The sequence below is a fragment of the Anolis carolinensis genome, chromosome 2, assembly GCF_035594765.1.
Source record: "Anolis carolinensis isolate JA03-04 chromosome 2, rAnoCar3.1.pri, whole genome shotgun sequence".
Taxonomy (NCBI): Eukaryota; Metazoa; Chordata; class Lepidosauria; order Squamata; family Dactyloidae; genus Anolis; species Anolis carolinensis.
In genome coordinates this window covers 300,712,048-300,724,918 of record NC_085842.1, presented here as the reverse complement: position 1 = coordinate 300,724,918, position 12,871 = coordinate 300,712,048, and the positions used below count along the sequence as shown (strand labels likewise).

General features: G+C 41.4%; 1 protein-coding gene across 3 annotated transcripts in view; it reads left to right on the top strand.

Moving 5' to 3' along the window:
• The first annotated feature begins 5,594 nt into the window (after positions 1-5,594).
• nim1k (NIM1 serine/threonine protein kinase) overlaps positions 5,595-12,871 on the top strand; it is a 39,608-nt gene continuing 32,331 nt past the window's right edge. Inside the window, exon 1 of one of the 3 annotated variants that reach the window (XM_062972433.1) lies at positions 5,595-5,678. The gene's annotated coding sequence lies outside the window, so the exon portion shown is untranslated. Of the gene's footprint in view, positions 5,679-10,007; positions 10,143-12,871 lie in introns of those variants that run through there. The other 2 variants (XM_062972436.1, XM_062972434.1) reach the window with 2 other exon arrangements.

Below are 12,871 nucleotides of genomic sequence, written 5' to 3'. Positions count from 1 at the left end.
GATGTGTCCTAATCCCCTCCTTTATTTTTGCAACCCTGAAGACCCCTTAAATAATTCAGATATTTTTAGAATGGAAATCTCTGGAAGCAGATTTTTTTTCCCTGAAGGTATCTGTGACAGCTACATACAGGAGCCTCAGCACACACACAGAGAAACTGGAAATGAAGTGATTAGTGGTTTCTCAAGGACATTGGGCATGATTAAATTTATTGGGTTGAAATTGACCATCTACCATATATGTCCATCTCTCCTTTAAAGAACATAGTCTTTCTTTTTATGACTATACCTTGATGTGGTATTTTTAACTTTATATCTATTAGAACTACAAAAAGAGGGCTGTACAATAATGCTTTAAATAATGGGTGTGACAGTTGTCCAAAGTTGCTTTTGTAGTTTCACCAGTCCTGGCCATGTTGGCCAAAGTTTAGGAATGACTAGATAAAGAGTTCATAACTTGGAGCGGCTACAAGTCCTTGACTTGTAACTTCCTGTTCCTGATGTGGCTGCTTAATGATTGAACTGACATCTTACTGATTCAGTAATGGAAGTTACAAAAAGCTGCAGTCTTGCAATAATTAAAAGACACAAAAGCCCTAGAATGTCCGTACACTGGTGCCTCAATTACATTTGCTGACTTGAATATCATTAATCAGATCTAAAATTATTGGAGGATGGTTCTGGAATGAGAGGTAATGATACTATCTGACAATTTAAGACCAAATGTGGAAGCACATAAGCTAGACTAATTAAATTAACCTTGTATGCATGCCAGTTTCTGCCAGTACAGATACTGTTCTGTTCCATACAGATACACAGACATCACATTAAAAAACATGTTCTTTTGCCTTGAATTCATATAATGTCAGGCGTTTTCCTATCAGCAAAACAGGGTTTGGAGTGCTTAATAACTCACCAACAGATAAAACTGGCCAAATTGCTGTTTCAGGTTTTGTATTTTAAGGAAGAGTGTTGTGTCTTAAATACGCTAGAGGGCAACACTGAGCTTTTTAATGTAAGGACTAGGAAGCCTAAACTAGGGTATGAATACACAGCAAGCAAAGAAAGGGCCATGCCAAAACCCAGAAAATCTACCTTCTGAAAGTACAACTTCTAGAATCTACTCACCAGAGTGGCTATGTAGTCCAAACAAATCACTTTATAGGCTTTGGCTGATCCCTAACATTTTGCAAACCAACTTATTACCATCTGACTATTTGAAAGGCTTCTAGCTTGTTTGTTCCTGCCTCCTTTACACCCGTGGTTCTCAAACTGGTCTTCAAGACAATGGCAACTTTAATTCCCAAACTTTTACACTGGATGTGACTCTGGGAGTTGAAGTCCAAAGCATCGGGAATGAAAGTTGGAGAATCACTGCTGTACATTACACAAAATTCTTCAATAAGATAGCCATCTGTTCTGTTTTCACACTGGAAATGAACCCACTTCCCACCATATTCACTTCAAGCTAAAACAGGTTCTCAACCTGTGAGTCCCCAGATGTTTTGGCCTTCAACTCCCAAAAATCCTAATGTGGTAAACTGGCTGAGATTTCTGGGAGTTGTAGGCCAAAACATCTGGGGACCCACAGGTTGAGAACCACTGAGCTAAAAGATTCACCTCATGTTATGATGAGTCAGAACCGACTGTGTCATAAACATCTATGTCAGTGAAAGGTAACAATACAACTGATAACAACAACATGTTCTTTTCAGGTTTTAGGAGGATGGGAAAACAGGTTCTATTCACCAAATGCAATGGCCCAGCTGCACAATTTTGGATCCTCTATTTAGCAAGAGAGAAGGTTTTAGAGGTTCTTGGAAACTGCTTCAGTCATGAAGGAGACAATATCTTCTGCCCATTGCCTCTTGTTTTACAAAGGTACTTATGGTGAAAATACATTAGAACAAACAAAATAATTTACTACTTTGGTTAAAAAGAAATAACTGAACAGGTGCAGTTCTCTGACGGTCATGTTAACCCCAGTACTGTCATGACTACAAGCACAGCATAAGAGTTGCATCTGCTCAGGTTTTAAATGTACTTATTTGGGGAGAATAAGTGTCAACCAAAAAGATCATTTACTTTTAAAATAAAAATTGTAATTAAATGAGTAGTTCTAGCTATGTATACGCCCAGCTAGCCACTCTTGAGAAAACAAACCCCTAAGTTGGAGAAGAAGAGATTATACTGTGAATAGTGCCAGTCCTTGTGGTCTGTAGCATAGCCAATGCAGTCATGACATTGGCACCAGGCCCATTTACTCTGGTTTCCATGGCTTCCTGCTCCCTGGGTTTGGGTGGGCTGAGGCTTGAACGTCAACTTTCAGGTTCAGCACTCCCTACTAATAAAATTAAAAGGTGAAATAAGTTTCACATCTATGCTCCACTGATTCCTTATTTTATCTGGATGCCAACTCACAAAATATTTACTGTCGCTTGTGCTGTTTTGAGCTTTGATGGGTCGAGTCCCACCATTGCCATCAAATGTATGGACTTCTAACTTTGCCACTACTATAGTCCCAAATGTATGTGTGTGTGTGTGTGTGTGTGTGTAGCTTCTAAGTCAGTTATTCTGGAACTTTAGTCCTCCAGGTGTTTTGGATTTCAGCTCCCAGTAGCCTCGCCTGTCTTGGCCAATGATCAGGGGTTCCGGTGGAATCTCATTTTTTCCTGTAGTTTGCAGCCATTGTCCCATGTTCTAGTCTCCAGGGCAGCAGAAAACACACTTGCTCCCTCCTCCGTGTAACTTCCCCTCACATATTTATACATGGTTATCATGTCTCCTCTCAGCCTTCTCTTCTGCAGGCTAAACAAATAAATAAATAAGTGACATAGGGAGGCATCCAAATGGATTGGGATGAGCCAGCCTTCTGTGGTGTGATGCAGAATGAGGGATGCCTGGCTTGACAGCAGTACGTGTGAAAAGGATCTTGGAGTTGTTGTGGACAACAAGTTAAACATGAGCCAACAATGTGGTGTGGCAGCTAAAAAAGCCAATGAGATTTTGGCCTGCATAAATATTAGTCTAGTGTCTAAGGGTAAAGGTAAAGGTTTCCCCTGACATTAATCCCAGTCTTGTCCAACTCTAGGGGTTGGTGCTCATCTCCATTTCTAAGCCGAAAAGCCGGCATTGTCTGTAGACACCTCCAAGGTCATGTGGCTGGTGTGACTGCATGGAGCCCCATTACCTTCTTGCCTATTGATCTACTCACATATGCATGCTTTCGAACTGCTAGGTTGGCAGAAGCTGGAGCTAACAGCGGGCGCTCACTCCGCTCCCCAGATTCGAACCTGTAACCTTTCGGTCTGAAAGTTCAGCAGCTCAGCACTTGAACACACTGTGCCACCGGGGGCCCCAATCTAGTGTCTAGATCCAGGGAAGTCATGCTATCACTCTATTCCGCCTTGGTCAGACCACACCTGGAACACTGTGTCCAATTCTGGGCACCGCAATTGAAAGGAGATGTTGACACGCTGGAATGTGTCCAGAGGAGGGTGACTAAAATGATCAAGGGTCCTACGAGGCTTGTGGGAGTTGAAGTCCAAAACACCTGGAGGGCTCAAGTTTGCCCATGCCTGGACTAGAGTGTGTTACCTGATTGCTGGCTGCAACGTCAATATCCACGCCAAGACCCTTGAACTCTCATGCGCTCTTGGAATCGTGGACAGCTCTTGGACATTGGTCTGTCCCTGGCATGGATATTCAGCTTTTGCTCCTGTTTGTTCCCTTGAGTATTTGGAGTTTCTGTGAACTGCTTGGTTTGACTTGGGATTGTTGTACACTTTGGCTTGTCATTAGAGGTCCTGGCTTTGACAGGAGGAGCAATTGCCAGCTCTTTCACACACAACACACACAGTCACTCCAAACACATTAGAGTACTTGGCTCTAGTAACCTTGTTCTGGGTCCATAGGTTCCCAACTGTGTAAGCCTTAACAGTTGCTGTCATGATTAATTAATTCAGAGCATCTAAAGAAGTGAACTTTTTTGGGTTTTTTAGTTCACCGTTAAAGCACCATAAGACAGAGACTAAAACCTAGAGACTAGATGCAGAATATTTTAGTTTTCTTTTTTTAGTTTTCTCTTTCCCTGCTTTAGAGAAAACATAGTGAATGGAGCTGTCCATGGTTTTGAGAGAGAAATACAATTGTGTTGTCCAAGGCTTTCATGACCGGAATCACTGGGTTGCTGTGAGTTTTCCGGGCTGTATGGCCATGTTCCTGAAGCATTATCTCCTGACATTTCACCCACATTTATGGCAGGCATCACCAGAGGTTGGAGACTAGAGAAAGGAGGTTTATATATCTGTGGAAGGTCCAGGGTGGGAGAAAGAACTCTTGTCTGTTTGAGGCACGTGTGAATGTTTCAATTGGCCATCTTGATTAGTATTGAAAAGCCTTTCAGCTTCAAGGTCTGGCTGCTCCCTGCCTGGGGAAATCATTTGTTGGGAAGTGTTAGCTGGCCTTGATCGATTCATGTCTGGAATTCCTCTGTTTATACACACACACACACACACATAAATGCATATCCCAATTGCTTGGTTTCTAACAGACCCCCAACTTTTGAGAATGCGTGCCATAGATGCAGGTGAAAGGTCAGGAAAGAATGCTTCCTGAACATGGCCATACAGCCCGGAAAACTCACAGCAACCCAATGATTTTTGCCATGAAAGCCTTCAACAACACATTAGCAGCAGTTTTCATTTGCCTGTAGTAGGAATCGGATGGAAATACTGAGTGTTGTTCTATATTTACTTCCCTGATTTTAGAGTTTTTTAAAATTACTGGTAGCCAGATTTTGTTAATTTGTACATCCCTCTATTACCTGTTGTGTGTTTATTTCAGTTTTATTTTTATATTTCAAAATTTCTATCAATAATTTTTTTAAAAGAAACTCAGGTACCTTTCACACAACCGTAAAAAATCTACATTGAATTGGATTATATGGTCCTGTGGACTCACAGACAATCCAGTTCAAAGTGGGTAAAGTGTTAGCTGGCCCTGATCGATTCATGTCTGGAATTCCTCTGTTTTCTGAGTGTTGTTCTTTAGTTACTGTCCTGATTTTAGAGGGTTTTTTTTTAATACTGGTATTTTTTTAATCCTCCTTCTCTGTTGAAATTGTCCACAGGGATATTCCAGGCATGAAACAATCAGGGCTAGCTAATCACCTCCCAACAAAAGACTTTCCCCAGGAGCAGGAATCAGCCAGGCTTTGAAGCTGCAAGGCTTTTCAATGCTAATCAAAGTAATAAGGGATGATGGGAGATGTAGTTTCCATGGCAGGCATGGGCAAACTTGGGCCCTCCAGGTGTTTTGGACTCCAACTCCCACAATTCCTAACAGCCTACCGGCTGTTAGGAATTGTGGGAGTTGGAGTCCAAAACACCTGGAGGGCCCAAGTTTGCCCATGCCTGCTCTATAGCCTTGGTATCAGACTGCATGGAGATGCAGAACTCCAAGTGGTGAAGCAGCTTCACTTTCATTAGCCACGCCCCCTCTTCGTCCTTAAATGTTTGTAAATAAGCCCCAGGCCACGCCCCCTCTGCGAGCTGATTGGTCCGCCTCTCCTTCGCTCACTCTTCTCTCTCCCTCCCTCCGGCGTGGCTTGCAGCAAACACTGAAGGCAGCTGCTCTCTTCTTGGCTCTCTCTCTCTCTCTCTCTCACTCTCTCTCGGCAGGTAAGGCAGGTGAGCCCGGGGGTGGAGGCTTCTGAATGGACCCATTATGAATGGGGGAAAGTGGAGGTCCCAGGAGACTGAGGGTGAGGGTGGGAGGTGTTTTATAATACTGCATTCACCATCATCCCCAGTCATTGGCACCATGGGGTTGGACCAGGCATGGGCAAACTTGGGCCCTCCAGGTGTTTTGGGCTCCAACTCCCACAATTCCTAACAGCCGGTAGGCTGTTAGGAATTGTGGGAGTTGGAGCCCAAAACACCTGGAGGGCCCAAGTTTGCCCATGCCTGGTGGGAAGGGTTGTATTGAAGTCCCATCATCCATGGTCCATCCTCCTCCAAACTGCACCAGGACGTAGAGTGGTTCATGGGGGCTCTGTGTGCCAAGTTTGGTCCTGATCCATCATTGGTGGGAGTCGCAATGGTCTCAGCAAGTGAGTGAAGATACTGCAAGTCCCATCATCCATGGTCCATCCTCCTCCAAACTTCACCAGGATGTAAAGTGGGTCATGCGGCGTCTGTGTGCCAAGTTTGGTCCAGGTCCGTGATTTGTAGGGTTCTCAGTTGTCTTTGGAAGCTGAATCAGATGAAGGTACTACAAGTCCCATTGTCCATGGTCCATCATCCCCAAACTTCACATTTGTACTACATGTCCCATCATCCCCACTCATTGACAATGCCTGTCTGTATTCCTGCATGGCAAAATGGGGTTGAACTGGGTGGCCCTTGTGATCTCTTCCAACTCTCTGATTCTGCAAGGCGTTGTGTACTACATCCCCCATCATTCCCCAGTTATTGGCATTGCCTGCATGGTGGTGGTAGTGGAGGGGGGTTGTCGTGGATGGCCAACTCTCTGACTCTTAGGTGTTTTGTACTATATGTCCCATCATCCCTACTCATTGGCGATTCTTGCATGGCATGGGATTGTATCAGATGGCCCACGTGGCCTCTTCCAACTTTTGTGCTTCTTTGATATGATTTGTACTACAGGTCCCATCATCCCCACTCATTGGCAATGCTTATCTGTATTCCTGCAGGACATAATAGTATTGGACTGGGTAGCCGTTGTGATCTCTTCCAACTGTATCATTCTTTGCTGGCCGTGGCTGCTGGGAGTTGTAATCCAGCAGGTCAGGAGGGCCATGTAAATGGTGGAAATATTATGCTGGGAAGGATAGCTTTCAGATACTTGAGGTGTTTTCTGTGTCTTGTGCAAAAACAGTCTATGCGGAAGGGATCTAGGAGCCTTATGCCCCTTTCTACACTGCCATATAATCCAGATTATCAAAGCAGATAATCCACTTTATTTGCTCTGAACTGGATTTTATGAGTGTAGAAGGGGACTTAGTGGACCACAAGCGAGACATGAGTCAACATTGTGATGGAGCAGCTAAGGAAGCCAATGCGATTCTAGGCTGTATCAATAGCAGTATTGTGTGTAGGTGTATATATTTTAATCCCAAGCAACTCTTTGTCAAAGCTATTGCATTTGTCGAGATATACAGTAGAGTCTCGCTTATCCAACGTAAACGGGCTGGCAGAATGTTGGATAAGTGAATACGTTGGATAATAAGGAGGGATTAAGGAAAAGCCTATTAAATATCAAATTAGGTTATGATTTTACAAATTAAGCATCAAAACATCATGTTATACAACAAATTTGACAGAAAAAGTAGTTCAATACACAGTAATGTTATGTTGTAATTACTGTATTTACGAATTTAGCACCAAAATATCATGATATATTGCAAACATTGACTACAAAAATGGCTTGGATAATCCAGAAGCTTGGATAAGCGAGGCTTGGATAAGTGAGACTCTACTGTACTTTTAAAAGAGCTCCCGGTGGCACAGCGGGTTAAACCATTGATCTGCTGAACTTGCTGACTGCAAGGTCGGTGCGTCGAATCCAGGGAGCGGGGTGAGCTCCTGCTCTTAGCCCCAGCTTCTGCCAACCTAGCAGTTAGAAAACATGCAAATGTGAGTAGATCAATAGGTACTGCTCCGGTGGGAAAGTAACAGCGCTCCATGCAGCCATGCCGGCGACATGACCCTGGACAACATCGGCTCTTTGGTTTAGAAATGGAGATGAGCATGACTAGACTTCATGTCAAGGGAAAACCTTTACCTTTATCTACTTTTAAAAACCTTACACACCTGCCTAAAAATCCATTGTAAATTCACAATATAATTCAGTGTGGGGGGGAAAAATGTTGTTGTTGCTATTGTAGAGGTTCCAAACTGGTGCTTCAGGAAACATGTGATTAATAATTATATTCCATGAAAAACACAACATAAAACTGCCTGAATTGTGTGATAAAACATTTGAGACGGCAAGAAAGCAATGTTGAAAGAGCTCCAGATAACATATTCTAAATATTTAAATAGCACAAATGTTTATGCATTATTTATTTTTCATAAACGCTGCACGGAGTGGAATAGGAATATATGCAGCCCAGAGTTAGAAGGAGCAAAAAGGATTTTACAATGCACCAATGTATGTGCCCGTGAACAGGTATTTACAGTAACCGAGTAACTCTCAAATCTGGCAGAATTCCTTCTATAAAGCAGAGAGGGCTTTTCTTTTATTGCATAGCATCATCTATATAGCATTGTGTAGAAATGCTTTTCTTTTTATTACACAATTAGACCCTCATATCCTTTGTGCAGTGGTTCTCAACCTGGAGTCCTCAGATGTTTTTAGCCTTCAACTCCCAGAAATCGTAACAGCTGGTAAATTGGTTGGGATTTCTGGGAGTTGTAGGCCAAAACACCTGGAGACCCACAAGTTGAGAACCACTGTCTTAGTGGATACATTACTGGCCAGATCTCAGTTACCTGAAACTGCAGATAGGTGCCATTAAATTACCTTCATCCACTTGATTGATTAAATAGCACCATAGTCTTAGGAGGGACCCAAGGATCATCTAGTCCACTGCTTCTTAAACTATGGGGCTTGACTCCAAATGGGGTCCCCTTAACTCAACAACAACAACACTTTATTTATATACTGCTCTATCTTCTGAGAGGGACTCAAGGGCGGTTTACACGTAGTAAGCATTCAATACCACATAGAACATACAAAAACCATGTAATAAAACATAAGCATAAAAACTCAATGTTGTTCCCAAAAAAAATTGAGAACAATAAAAGTTTTCTGAACTATTGACTGTTTTAGACAATTTGTTGTGCAGCATTTACACTAAACTCCGCAGAAGGTGCTTCAACTGGAATTCATAAAAAGGAAAATCAGCCTGTTTAGCCAGTCTTAAAAATGCTGGTTTTATACCTGTTTTATATATCTAAATACAGTAGAGTCTCACTTATCCAAGCCTCTGGATAATCCAAGCCATTTTTGTAGTCAATGTTTTCAATATATCGTGATATTTTGGTGCTAAATTCGTAAATACAGTAATTACAACATAATATTACTGCGTATTGAACTACTTTTTCTGTCAAATTTGTTGTATAACCTGAAGTTTTGGTGCTTAATTTGTAAAATCATAACCTAATTTGATGTTTAATAGGCTTTTCCTTAATCCCTCTTTATTATCCAAGATATTCGCTTATCCAAGCTTCTGCCGGCCCGTTTAGCTTGGATAAGTGAGACTCTACTGTACCTGGTGTCGTGAAAAAAATTCTAGGGGCCAAAAGGCGTCCCGAGTGGAAAAGTTTAAGAAGTCCTGATCTAGTCCAACACTTGCCAGAGCAAGTCTGCCATTAAGACATCCCAGACATATGATCATCTAAGCTCAGCTGAAAACAGTTCATTGAAGCAGAATCTACCACTTTATAAGGGGGTCGGTTCTCTGCTTGGTAGCTTTTACCATTAGTAAGTTTTTCCTTAAGTTTAACTGGATTCTCCTTTCTTCTAACTGGACTCCATTACTTTGAATCCTGTTCTCTGGAGGACTCCTTCTTAAACTGTGGGTACCAACCCCAAATGGGGTCCAATCTTGGGGTCATGAAAATTTTAGCAACATGATAAGTTGTCTGAAGGCCACCCATTTATGCAAATCCGTTAGCAACAACATGCAATGTTTATAGTGGATTCTGTAGGAAATGCTTCAGCTATACTCTACAAAAAAGGAAAATCAGCCTGTTTAGCAAGTCTTGCAAATGCCGATTGTTTTTCAGTAAATGTTTAGTTTATATACCTATTTTATATATTTATATACCTGGGCACTAGCAAAATAATATAATTCTGTGCCGAGTTTTCTAATATGTGTTATATGCAAAAGCAGATGTAAGAAAGAACTCACAGAACATGCTGTAATGAAGAGGGATGTCCTCAAAGGGAATTAATTGTTCACCCGCTACTCTTCTTCCACAGTTCACCTTGTTTGTGTAGAGATGTGATCTTCTAATGAGTAATCCTAATGAATCCAAGCACTGGTTGTGACTCACACCCTTGACACAAACAACAACAAAATGTATTTGTTTGGACTTGCTGAGAACACATCTGGGGTGAGTGCTGCCTGAAAGCCGATCTGTTCTGAAGGGATTAATAGAATACATTTCTATTCGTTGTCCTGACAACTGAGACTGGACACAGCAGTTTGTTAATCCAGGCCGATTAATCTAATTTCAAGATCAACTCATCAGTATCAAGGAGCAGAAGCTGGGCTGGGCTCCTATCTGGGATCAGTGGGATTTTTTTTTAAACCCTCATTCTTCTATTGCTGTGTCACAACTAGTTTTTCCAGCCTCATCTGCACTGCCATATAATGCAGTTTAAAATTCCATTTTATGATCAGTGTAAACTCAGATAATGCAGTTCAATGCAGATAAACCCACTTAAAGTTGTTCAATGCAGATAAAGTCATATAATGCTGTTCAGTGCAGACAAACTGCATTATATTCCTCTCCTTCTGTAATGCCTAAGTACGCATGCAATAAAGAACTGGTTGTATGTGATGATACCTGCATTTTCTACCATACATATTTACCATACTTATATCCCACCTTTCTCATTGTACAATAAGCAAAGGAATATGGGAAGGGTTTAAAAAACATTACCTTGAACTAAATGATCAAGAAGTATCTACTGTAGATTCTCAGGATGGATCTACACTATCATATATAGTAGAGTCTCACTTATCCAACACTCGCTTATCCAACGTTCTGAATTATCCAATGCATTTTTGTAGTCAATGTTTTCAATATATCGTGATATTTTGGTGCTAAATTCGTAAATACAGTAATTACTACATAGCATTACTGCATATTGAACTACTTTTTCTGTCAAATTTGTTGTATAACATGATGTTTGGGTGCTTAATTTGTAAAATCATGACCTAATTTGATGTTTAATAGGCTTTTCCTTAATCCCTCCTTATTATCCAACATATTCACTTATCCAACGTTTTGCCGGCCCGTTTATGTTGGATAAGTGAGACTCTACTGTAATCCAGTTTTAGCATGCAGATTAACTGTACTGAACTGGATTATATGAGTCTATTCCACCATATGCAGTTAACCTGTAGCAGATTGGTGATGATAAATGGAAGCTCTCGGGTGTGCCCGCGATCCATAGTCACCCGCAGAACAATAACATGCCACTCAGGTTTGCAGAACAAAAATACAGGAACTTTACTGATTCCAAGAGATCAAAAACATTAGTATTTACAATGGTCCCTCTGATCACTTACAGAAGTCTACAGTCATAAACAATCCTTTCTCAGTCCACAAATCTGCTTCAGAAAAGAATACAGTCCTGGTTCTTCTCCGTCTTTTCTCAGCAGCAAACAGGGCTCAAAATAGCAAGGCCTCTCTGAGTACACTGCTCTCTTTACCAGCAGCAGAACAGAAACAGTATCAAATCTATCCCCAGATCTTTGCAGGCTCAGCCAATCGACTCCATGCACTTCATTTTCCAGTTAATACATACAGTGCACCAAAACCTTCAAGCAGAGGAAAGTATTAGCACCACTGTGGTGTTTGTTTTACTGTCTGTGCCCCTGTTCAGAAGATTTCACCTCACTTTCTGTCCCTGTGATAATTGGATTTTGAAAAATTTGGCTTGTTGTGGATACAAGGATTGGTTGTAAAGCTTCAGTAAAGACACTTTCCCCCATGATAACCCTTCCAGGAGTGAATTTTTCTTCTGAGGGGTATATTCCTCTCACCTCTTGTTGTCTCACCCCCATTCTTAACTAGGAGTCATTTGAAAGTTGGATATTTGCATCTTGGGGATTGCCTGTATATGCAATCCACCAGATATCTAAACAATCATCTAGTGTCAAGTCATCTCTCATGTAGTTTAACATGACTTTGAGTTTGCCAGTTTTTCTAGACTCTATTTGATGGACACTTGATTTTATGTTTTGTAAAGGGGGGAGGATTAATATGTTGTAATCAATTTTAAGTCACAGACACACTCTTATTTAAGGGGGGATGCAAGTACAGTAGAGTCTCACTTATCCAAGCTTCACTTATCCAAGGTTTTGTATTATCCAAGGCAGTCTGCCTTTAAGTAGTCATTGTTTTTGTAGTAAATGTTGCAATGTTTGGTGCGAAATTGGGAAATACAGTAATTACTACATAACATTACTGTGTATTGAAGTGCTTTTTTCTCAATTTCTTGTAAAACATGATTTTTTGGTGTGTAATTTGTAAAATCATAATGTAATTTTATGTTTAATAAGCTTTTTTCTTAATCCCTCCTTATTATCCAAGATTTTTGCTTATCCAAGGTTCTTCCGGCCCGTTTATCTGGGCAAGTGAGATTCTACTGTAGATGCATTGGAAGAGGTTAGACTGACATAAGATGCCACTATTGCTTGGATAGATATAGGAGAAAGCAAAACTTTGTATGCATACAACTGAAAAGGTGGCTTAATCAGTGGTTTATATTCTCTTTTGAGGAGAAGACAAGCAGCTCGTCTCTGGAGCATTAAGTAATTGCTCTCATTGCTCTCACAACTCTTCCCTGGAGCTCGCCTTTTGCTGCTGTGTATGCATGTGCGCAAGCATAAGGTTGTGGGAACTCTCCAAGGGTTATGGGAATTTCTCAGCAGCTCTTTCAGAGGTGGCGACGATGGTGAAAACCTTTGCTGTAATCTTATGGAGGAGCCCAAACCTTGGGACTGAAGGGCAGGCAATTTGCATGTTAATGTACTGGTAGAAGGCCTGTAGAATTGGGTTTTCCGCTTTTTCCTGTATCCCTACCCGCCACTTTTTATATATTCCAAATC